The sequence below is a fragment of the Coregonus clupeaformis genome, chromosome 10 (genome assembly GCF_020615455.1).
Source record: "Coregonus clupeaformis isolate EN_2021a chromosome 10, ASM2061545v1, whole genome shotgun sequence".
In the NCBI taxonomy this organism is placed as follows: Eukaryota; Metazoa; Chordata; class Actinopteri; order Salmoniformes; family Salmonidae; genus Coregonus; species Coregonus clupeaformis.
In genome coordinates this window covers 53,413,319-53,422,966 of record NC_059201.1, presented here as the reverse complement: position 1 = coordinate 53,422,966, position 9,648 = coordinate 53,413,319, and the positions used below count along the sequence as shown (strand labels likewise).

The 9,648-nt window shown below is 41.6% G+C and overlaps 1 protein-coding gene across 1 annotated transcript in view; it reads left to right on the top strand.

Moving 5' to 3' along the window:
• LOC121575516 (solute carrier family 2, facilitated glucose transporter member 9) overlaps positions 1 to 9,648 on the top strand; it is a 182,208-nt gene that overhangs the window by 3,970 nt on the left and 168,590 nt on the right. The window lies entirely within an intron of this gene.

Sequence of the window (9,648 nt, the reverse complement as noted above, 5' to 3'; positions counted from 1 at the left end):
TCTCTGATTCTTTGTAAACACAGTGTCAACAGCTATGACAACCTATCACAATGGACAGACAGGTGTTGTTGCATTCTCATTGAAGCATGATGTCCGCCTTAGGCCAGGCAGCTTCAAGCTGATAGTTTTCAAACTTCAGTAAATCTCTACACGGAAAGTAGATAGTAGAGAGGCTACGTTGAAGACTATAAATAGGGCAAGGAGATGGGAAGACAAAAGGCAGCGAGGGAACAGAACAAGCTGTGTCTGTCTGACTAGCATCACGCTGGGCTAGGGATTGTGATAATAGAACTCTACAGGCAGGATTTAGTGACGGCAGTGGTCTGTACCTGCCAACCTGTATAAGGAGGGGGGAGGAGGGATTCTTCCTGACATCTTCAGAAAACTAGGACATTCATTATTGGCCATTAGCCTCGTTTGAAGTGAAAAGGAACAACACCAACATGCTGTCCAGAGGCACATGGAGAGCAGGAGTTTTCTTTGCTGATGAGTGCAGAATAATTGATAGTATATTTGCTTATTAACGGCTCTAACCTTTTGGCAGCCCTAAGCGAGATTTGTTTCTTTATTTTTATTTTTGTAGCCCCCGTCTTGACAGCGGAGAGAAAAACGTTTTAAAGTTAACTTCCTGGAATTCTACACATCTTGCCATGGGGCGGAGAGAAAATGTTGTAATTCTATAACAAATTTCAGACAATTCTATTAATTTTGCCATGGGGCAGAGAGAAAAGTTTGCAGTTTTAAAGCTAATTTCCTGCAACTTATGCCATGTTAATGATATCTGAGTGAGAGTGACTAACAAAATAAATAGGGGCCCCCTGGAGGTCAGGGCCCCTGGGCACGTGCCCTGTGTGCCCGGTCGGTATTTCTGAACAGCTACACAAACACACATGTTAAGAGCACAGTAGATGGTATTTTATTAGCTCTCGACTAAATGGTATTTGACAAGTTTAAGATAATCCCCCCAAATAACTCTAAAGGAAGTTTGTTCTGCAGTGTCTGTCCTATATCGGCGAGATAGAATTAAGATCAGGAAAAAATTAATTGACATGTATTTAACCCCTTATTTCTGGCACTAAACAGTCTCCATATAGAGTACATTCGGAAAGTATTCATACCCCTTGACTTTTTCCACATTTTGTTACCTTACAGCCTTAGTCTAAAATTGATTACATTGTTTTTATTCAATCTACACACAATACCCCATAAAAACAAATCAAAAACAGGTTTTGAGAAATGTTTGCAAATGTACACTACTGGTCAAAAGTTTTAGAACACCTATCAAGGGTTTTTCTTTATTTTTACTATTTTCTACATTGTAGAATAATAGTGAAGACATCAAAACTATGAAATAACACATATGGAATCATGTAGTAACCAAAAAAGTGTTAAACTAATCCAAATATATTTTATATTTAAGATTCTTCAAATAGCCACCCTTTGCCTTGATGACAGCTTTGCACACGATTGCTCAGTTTGGCCAGGCGGCTAGCTCTAGGAAGAGTCTTGGTTGTTCTAAACTTCTTCCATTTAAAAATGATGGAGGCCATTGTGTTCTTGGGGACCTTCAATGCTGCAGAAATGTTTTGGTACCCAATCCTGTCTCGGAACGCTACGGACAATTCCTTTGACCTCACGGCTTGGTTGTTGCTCTGACATGCACTGTCAACTGTGGGACCTTATATAGACAGGTGTGTGCCTTTCCAAATAATGTCATATCAATTGAATCGACCACAGGTGGACTCAAATGAAGTTGTAGAAACATCTCAAGGATGATTAATGGAAACAGGATGCACCTGAGCTCAATTTTGAGTCTCATAGCAAAGGGTCTGAATACTTATGTAAATAAGGTTTTCTGTTTGTTTAAAAAAAATACATTTGCAAACATTTCTAAAAACCTGTTCTCGCTTTTTCATTATGGGGTAATTGTGTGTAGATTGATGTGGGACATTTTTTATTTAATCCATTTTAGAATAAGGCTGTAACGAAACAAAATGTGGAAAAAGTCAAGGTGTCTAAATACTTTCCGAATGCTCTGTATACTTCCATTAATGTTTTCAACTGGTACCCAGGGAACTTCAGACGAGTCTTACGTGGCCTGTGGGCGTCCTAGAGCAAAACAATTGATATGTACATGTTTGTGAGAGTCTCACCTATTATTAGTGTGTAGCCCAAACTGTTCGGACGCTACAGACAGAAGTTGGCAGATCAGCTGTACCGACTTCAGACGACTTCCAAGATGCTTGTGGGGGTCGTAGAGCAAAACGGAGAACACCATCGTGTTCGTGAGAGTCATCGTTCCAGAGGGGTCATAATAGTTTGTAGGCCAAACCGTTCGGATGCTACAGACGATTTAGTGAGAAAACCGATTTTTGGGATGTCTCATGGTCTGACAAACACAGCTCTAGCTCTGTCACCTTTCACCGCAGAAGTGCGACATCGGCGGATGCAGTGGATTGAGATGCATCCAATGCATTAAAAACAGATCTCTAGCTTAAACTGACAGATGTTTTTATGGGGATTTCTGTATTATGCTAATTCGATTTCCGCGTGGGCGGAGACATCGACTCCAAGGTGTTTTAAAGTACTATTTTCAGAGGAAAGGACCATGCTGCATCAATGACTGCCTATATACAAAGAGGGTTGCATGCTGCGTTAACCTCTAAGGGATCAGTGTCCTGTATACGGGACAGTTGAGCTAATGTGCGCTAATGTGCGCTAATGTGATTAGCATGACTGTTGTAAGTAACAGCAAACTTTCCAGGACATAGACGTCTTATATGGCAGAAAGCTTAAATTCATGTTAATCTAACTGCACTGTCCAATTTACAGTAGCTATTACAGTGAAAAAAATACTTTGGTATTGTTTGAGGAGAGTGCACAACAACAAAACATTTATCACGGCAACTGGTTTGATACATTCACCTCTGAAGGTAAATAATGGACTTACATTCAGTAATCTTGCTGTGATTTGTAATCCTGAGGGTCCCAGAGATAAAATGTATTATAGGTTTGTTTGATAAAATCAATTTTTATATTCAAATGTAGGAACTGGGTTCTACAGTTTAAACCACTGCTGTCTCTGGCTCCACACCCACTCCGCCCGGCCATCTAGATGTGTGAAAGTTAGTGTATAAGATAATGATCCATCATGTATGGCATTCCTGGGAGTGTGTAAACTTACATTTTGTATTACCATATCATTTTTGTATGTTCTCTATAGTTATTTACTTGAAAATGTATCAATTGACCAATTCGGCACATTTAGGCAGGCTTGATACAAAATAGTCCAGTATTGCAATGCTTCACTGGATCAATCTGAAACTTTTCACACACACTGCTGCCATCTAGTGGCCAAAATATAAATTGCGCCGAAACTGCAATATTATATTGTGGCCTTTCAACTACTTTATTTAAAGAATATATAAATAACACTATTCTCCACGCGCTGTAATTTACAGATTGATAATATCTAGTGATAAGAGCTAGGTAAAGGAGTAATCCGTTTAGAGAAGGGGATTGTAAATACACATAGCAATTGTTTTAGATTATTTTTCCTTATGATCCCTGGAGACGAATGTGAAACCAGCCATATAGAAGCAAACTGAAAATCATATCAACGTGACATTGCGGCTCCTTTCCACAGTGAAATAGGATATAAATAGCTGTGCCGTTATTCCCAATTCTAATTGTGTGCCCTCTTAATTTGCTTGGATGAAATTTGGAGACCCAAGCTATAGGCTTCTTTCTGTAAGGTTGAACCTGCCGAGTTGATGTATGCGCTTTAGAATGTTTTGATTATATGCCTGGGCTTTTCTACGTTTTATTTTACAATTTGTATCATGTACAATATTAGCCACTATTGGGAGCCATCGTCAGTGATACCCACATACATTTATTTTGCATCATTCCATTCCATTCCGTTTACCTTTCCTTCCTCTGTCACATCCTTGTAAATTGTTCCTGAGGGTCGCTAGCATTAGTGGATCATACAAGGCTAACGTTGTGCGATAATTTAGGACATGTAGCCTATTTTAATCTTTATGGAACTTAGACCACACATAGCAGGTTAAACCTGGAGCCTGGCGCACGGTTGACGATGACTAGACAGTTGTCATACAGTTCCATGATTAGTGAGATTTAGGGTAGATTTATAGGATTATTGTTCAACCCCTATTGTACACTTTCTTTCCACCTTTCAATATTTAATGGATGGAACTTGAATATGACAACTTTCAGGATCAATCAAACCACTGTATTTTGTATTCATCAATATACAGTATTTTGTGCATAAAGGCTCTCCAAACCGTTTTGTATTTCATGAATCATACATACTTTCCTAACCCTAAAATGTGCCTAAATAATCTACAAGATCAGAGTGTTTTTAAATATACTAGTTGGTGCTGAAAGGGAGACAAATATAAATAGATGGCTTTCTTTCATTGATCCCTATATTCTGAACCCGTTCTCTCAATGTATTCTGTTGAGTCTGTCAACAAAATTCTAATTATAGGTGCACCGTATTTAAAGGGATGGCTGAAGATAATTGTACTGAAAACCTCATTGAATGAAAACTTCACAAGAAAATCTGTTGGCCAGCAAGTGGGAGGGTTTTCAGTGGCTGGATGACATTTATTGAGAGTGCACAAGGTAGCCACACCTGCAGAGTGCGTTATACGACTGAATAAGGCAAGTCTGAATACCAAATACTGCAAAGTGAGTAGGAAAGGCATAAATTCCTAAATTGGGATCTAAGCGAATTGGAGTGGGTCTAGGGTGTCTGGGATGATGGTGTTGATGTGTGTCATGACCAGCCTTTCAAAGCACTTCGTAATTACAGATGTGAGTGCTGCAGGGTGATAGTCATTTAGGCAGGTTACCTTGGAGCTCTTGGGAACAGGGACAATGGTGGTCACTTGAAACATGTTGGGATTACAGACTGGGACAAGGAGAGATTGAAAATGTCTGTGAACACACTTGCCAGATGGTCTGCCCATGCTTTGAGAATGCGCCCTGGTATTCCATCTGATTGTTAACATGTTTAAACGTTTTGCTCACATCGGCCACAGAGAGAAAGATCACACGGTCATCTGGAAAAACAGGGGCTTTCATGCAAGGCACAGTGTTATATTCCTCGACGCGACCATACAAGGCATTTAGCTCGTTTGGGAGTTCTGCATCGCTGGGCAACTCATGGCTGGGTTTCTCTTTGTAATCCGTTATTGTCTGCAAGCCCTGACACATACGATGAGCATCGGAGCCGGTGTAATAAGATTCCACCAACCTCCTATATTGTCCTTTTGCATGTTTGATGGCTCGTCTGAGGTTGTGGCAGACTTTCTTGAATGCTTCCATGTCCGTGTCCCATTTCTTGTAAGTGGTAGCTCTAGCCTTTAGCCCAGCGTGGATATCGCCTGTAATCCATGATTTTTGGTTTGGATACGTTCTTATAGTCACTGTAGGGATGACATCATCTATGCACTTATTGTATGCGTTTCTGTAGGTAGAACAGAGTTTTAGCTCCCCTAGTGGCGCAGGAGACTTGTTGGTAGAAGTGAGGTAGGATGGTTTTAAGTATCCGTGCGTTAGTCTCCACCCGCCAGAAACGCTGCCTTTGGGTGAGCAGTTTTTTGTTTGTTTATGGCTTCATACAGTTCATTGACCGCCAGAGTGGTGTTGGCATGTGGAGGGATGTAGACAACTGTGATAATTACGGATGAGAACTCTCTTGGTAGATAAAAGGGTCTGCCACTTACCATGAGGTATTCTATATCAAGTGAGCAAAAGCTCGAGATTTCCTTCACACTGGAAGCAGCATACTAGTTGTTATTTTGTTTTTTTTCAAACACTCCTCCTCCTTTCAACTTCTCTGAAGCTGCTGTACAATCCTGCCGCTGCAATCCATCGAGTACTACTATCATCCAGCAACGTTTCAGTAAGACATATAATATATAATATTATAGCTTTTCAAGTCTCTCTGATAGGAGACTCTCGAACAAAGGTCATCCATCTTATTCTCGAGATACTGGACATTTGCCAATAGAACGGAGGGGAGTGCCGTTAGTTTTTGTCTTTGCCTCCATGTACCCCCCTTTTTCTCCTCAATTTCATAATTACGATCTTGTCTCATCGCTGCAACTTCCCAATGGGCTCGGGAGAGGCGAAGGTCGAGTCATGCGTCCTCCGAAACATGACCCACCAAGCCGTGCTTCTTAACACCCGCTCACTTAACCCGGAAGCCAGCTGCACCAATGTGTCGGAGGAAACACTGTTCAACTGACGACCGAAGTCAGCCTGCAGGTGCCCGGCCCGCCACAACGGACGACGCTGGGCTGATTGTGCGCTGCCCTATGGGACTCCCGGTCACGGCCGGTAATGACACAGCCTGGGATCGAACCCCAGGCTGTAGTGATGCCGTAACACTGCGATGCAGTGCCTTAGACTGCTGTGCCACTCGGGAGGCTCATTGCCGCAATTTCACCAGGACTCCACCTCGTTTCCCACGTCTATGCCTGCAGCGTTTTGGAACAAAGGAATAGGGTAAGGTATGAACAGTGGAACAACTGAGTCGGATTTGAAGTCGTATTTGAAGTCAAAATCGAGGTTAGTAACTGTCGATCTGATGGCCAGAAATGCTTGGCGGTCATATGTGATAATAGTATTTGTGTACAAAAAAGTAAAGATAAACACAATAAAAGTCTCTATATCGCAAAGTTGGGTTGGAACTCGTATGATGTCGCCCTTCTCCGTCAGCGCCATCTTGTTGGTCACATGTGTATGATCACCTCAGCAACTCAGCACTCTGCAGGAGGTTTTGCCATCATTTATGCAAGTTGGCTAGCTCAAGAGCATGATACAGCGTTGATTGAAGTGCTAAAAATCTACATGTTCCCCTTACATGTAATCCATTCCAATGCAATGTGTGATGAGTATATTCATAAGTACAAACACAGTTAAGATGTCATCCACAAATTCAAACTAATTTACTGCAGCATCTTTTTGGAGAGTCATTATCTCAGCAGGCCATATGTGCAAAGGCAATGTAAACACGTGTGTGTGTGTGTGTTTATTTAAGAGGTTTACCTTTCTCTGCACCGCCTCATCCCTCCTCTCTCCATCAGAAGGAAGCTGGGCTTTCGGGGAGGAAGGGCAGCACACAGAGCTGCAACAAGGCAGGCAAGGCCAGGAAGGCAAAGGGGAAGTTCCATCTGGACTCCTGCAGGAAACCCAAGAGATAATAACATTAGACGAAAAGAAGGATAACCACCAGAGAATTACAACGGATAACCACCATATACAGTGAAGGAAAAAAGTATTTGATCCCCTGCTAATTTTGTATGTTTGCCCACTGACAAAGAATTGTTATAAATTGATTTGCATTTTAATGAGAGAAATAAGTATTTGACCCCTCTGCAAAAAATGACATTAGTACTTGGTGGCAAAACCCTTGTTGGCAATCACAGAGGTCAGACGTTTCTAGTAGTTGGCCGCCAGGTTTGCACACATCTCAGGAGGGATTTTGTCCCACTCCTCTTTGCAGATCTTCTCCAAGTCATTAAGGTTTCGAGCTTGACATTTGGCACTTTCGAACCTTCCAGCTCCCTCCACAGATTTTCTATGGGATTAAGGTCTGGAGACTGGCTAGGCCACTCCAGGACCTTAATGTGCCTCTTCTTGAGCCACTCCTTTGTTGCCTTGGCCGTGTGTTTTGGATCATTGTCATGCTGGAATACCCATCCACGACCCATTTTCAATGCCCTGGATGAGGGAAGGAGGTTCTCACCTAAGAATTGACGGTACAAGTCCCCGTCCATCGTCCCTTTGATGCGGTGAAGTTGTCCTGTCCCCTTAGCAGAAAAACACCCCCAAAACATAATGTTTCCACCTCCATGTTTGACGGTGGGGATGGTGTGCTTGGGGTCATAGGCAGCATTCCTCCTCCTCCAAACACGCGAGTTGAGTTGATGCCAAAGAGCTCAAGTTTGGTCTCATCTGACCACAACACTTTCACCCAGTTCTCCTCTAAATCATTCAGATGTTAATTGGCAAACTTCAGACGGGCATGTATATGTGCTTTCTTGAGCAGGGGGATCTTGCGAGCGCTGCAGGATTTCAGTCCTTCACGGCGTAGTGTGTTACCAATTGTTTTCTTGGTGACTATGGTCCCAGCTGCCTTGAGATCATTGACAAGATCATCTCGTGTAGTTCTGGGCTGATTCCTCACCGTTCTCATGATCATTGCAACTCCACGAGGTGAGATCTTGCATGGAGCCCCAGGCCGAGGGAGATTGACAGTTATTTTGTGTTTCTTCCATTTGCGAATAATCGCACCAACTGTTGTCACCTTCTCACCAAGCTGCTTGGCGATGTTCTTGTAGCCCATTCCAGCGTTTGGAATCTGATTGATTGATTACGTCTGTGGACAGGTGTCTTTTATACAGGTAACAAACTGAGATTAGGAGCACGCCCTTTAAGAGTGTGCTCCTAATCTCAGCTCATTACCTGTATAAAAGACACCTGGGAGCCAGAAATCTTTCTGATTGAGAGGGGTTCAAATACTTATTTCCCTCATTAAAATGCCAATCAATTTATAACATTTTTGACATGCGTTTTTTCTGGATTTTTTTGTTGTTATTCTGTCTCTCACTGTTCAAATAAACCTACCATTAAAATTATAGACTGATCATTTCTTTGTCAGTGGGCAAAACGTACAAAATCAGCAAGAGGATCAAAACTTTTTCCCTCACTGTATATATTTTAAAGGATATGTATGTATATATGTATGTATATATATGTATATATATATATGTATGTGTATATGTATGTATGATTTTTATCGCAGAAATATTGCGAGAAAAAATAAAAAAACATATGGGGGGGATTGGAAGTGATGCAGACAATTACATTGATGGAAGTTAGAATCTATCTGCAATATTAAAGCTGATCTATCACCTAAAAATAATAATGATAATAATAATAATTCCCTGACCTTGGTCAGTTAGGATCACCACTTTATTTTAAGAATGTGAAATGTCAGAATAATAGTAGAGAGAATTATTTATTTCAGCTTTTATTTCTTTCATCACATTCCCAGTGGGTCAGAAGTTTACATACACTCAATTAGTATTTGGTAGCGTTGCCTTTAAATTGTTTAACCCGAGTCAAACATTTTGGGTCCTTCCACAAGCTTCCCACAAAAAGTTTTTTGCCCATTCCTCCTGACAGAGCTGGTGTAACTGAGTCGCCAGGTTTGTAGGCCTCCTTGCTCGCACACGCTTTTTCAGGTTCTGCTTACAAATGTTCTATAGATTGAGGTCAGGGCTTTGTAATGGCCGGGTCCCAATACCTTGACGTTGTTGTCCTTAACCCATTTTGCCACAACTTTGGAAGTATGCTTGGGGTCATTGTCCATTTGGAAGACCCATTTGCGACCAAGCTTTAACTTCCTGACTGATGTCTTGTGATGTTGCTTCAATATATCCACATAATTTTCCTTCCTCATGATGCCATCTATTTTGTGAAGTGCACGAGTCCCTCCTGCAGCAAAGCACACCCACAGCATGATTTCCAAACGCCTGAAGGTACCACATTCATCTGTACAAACAATAGTACGCAAGTATAAACACCATGGAACCACGCAGCCGTCAT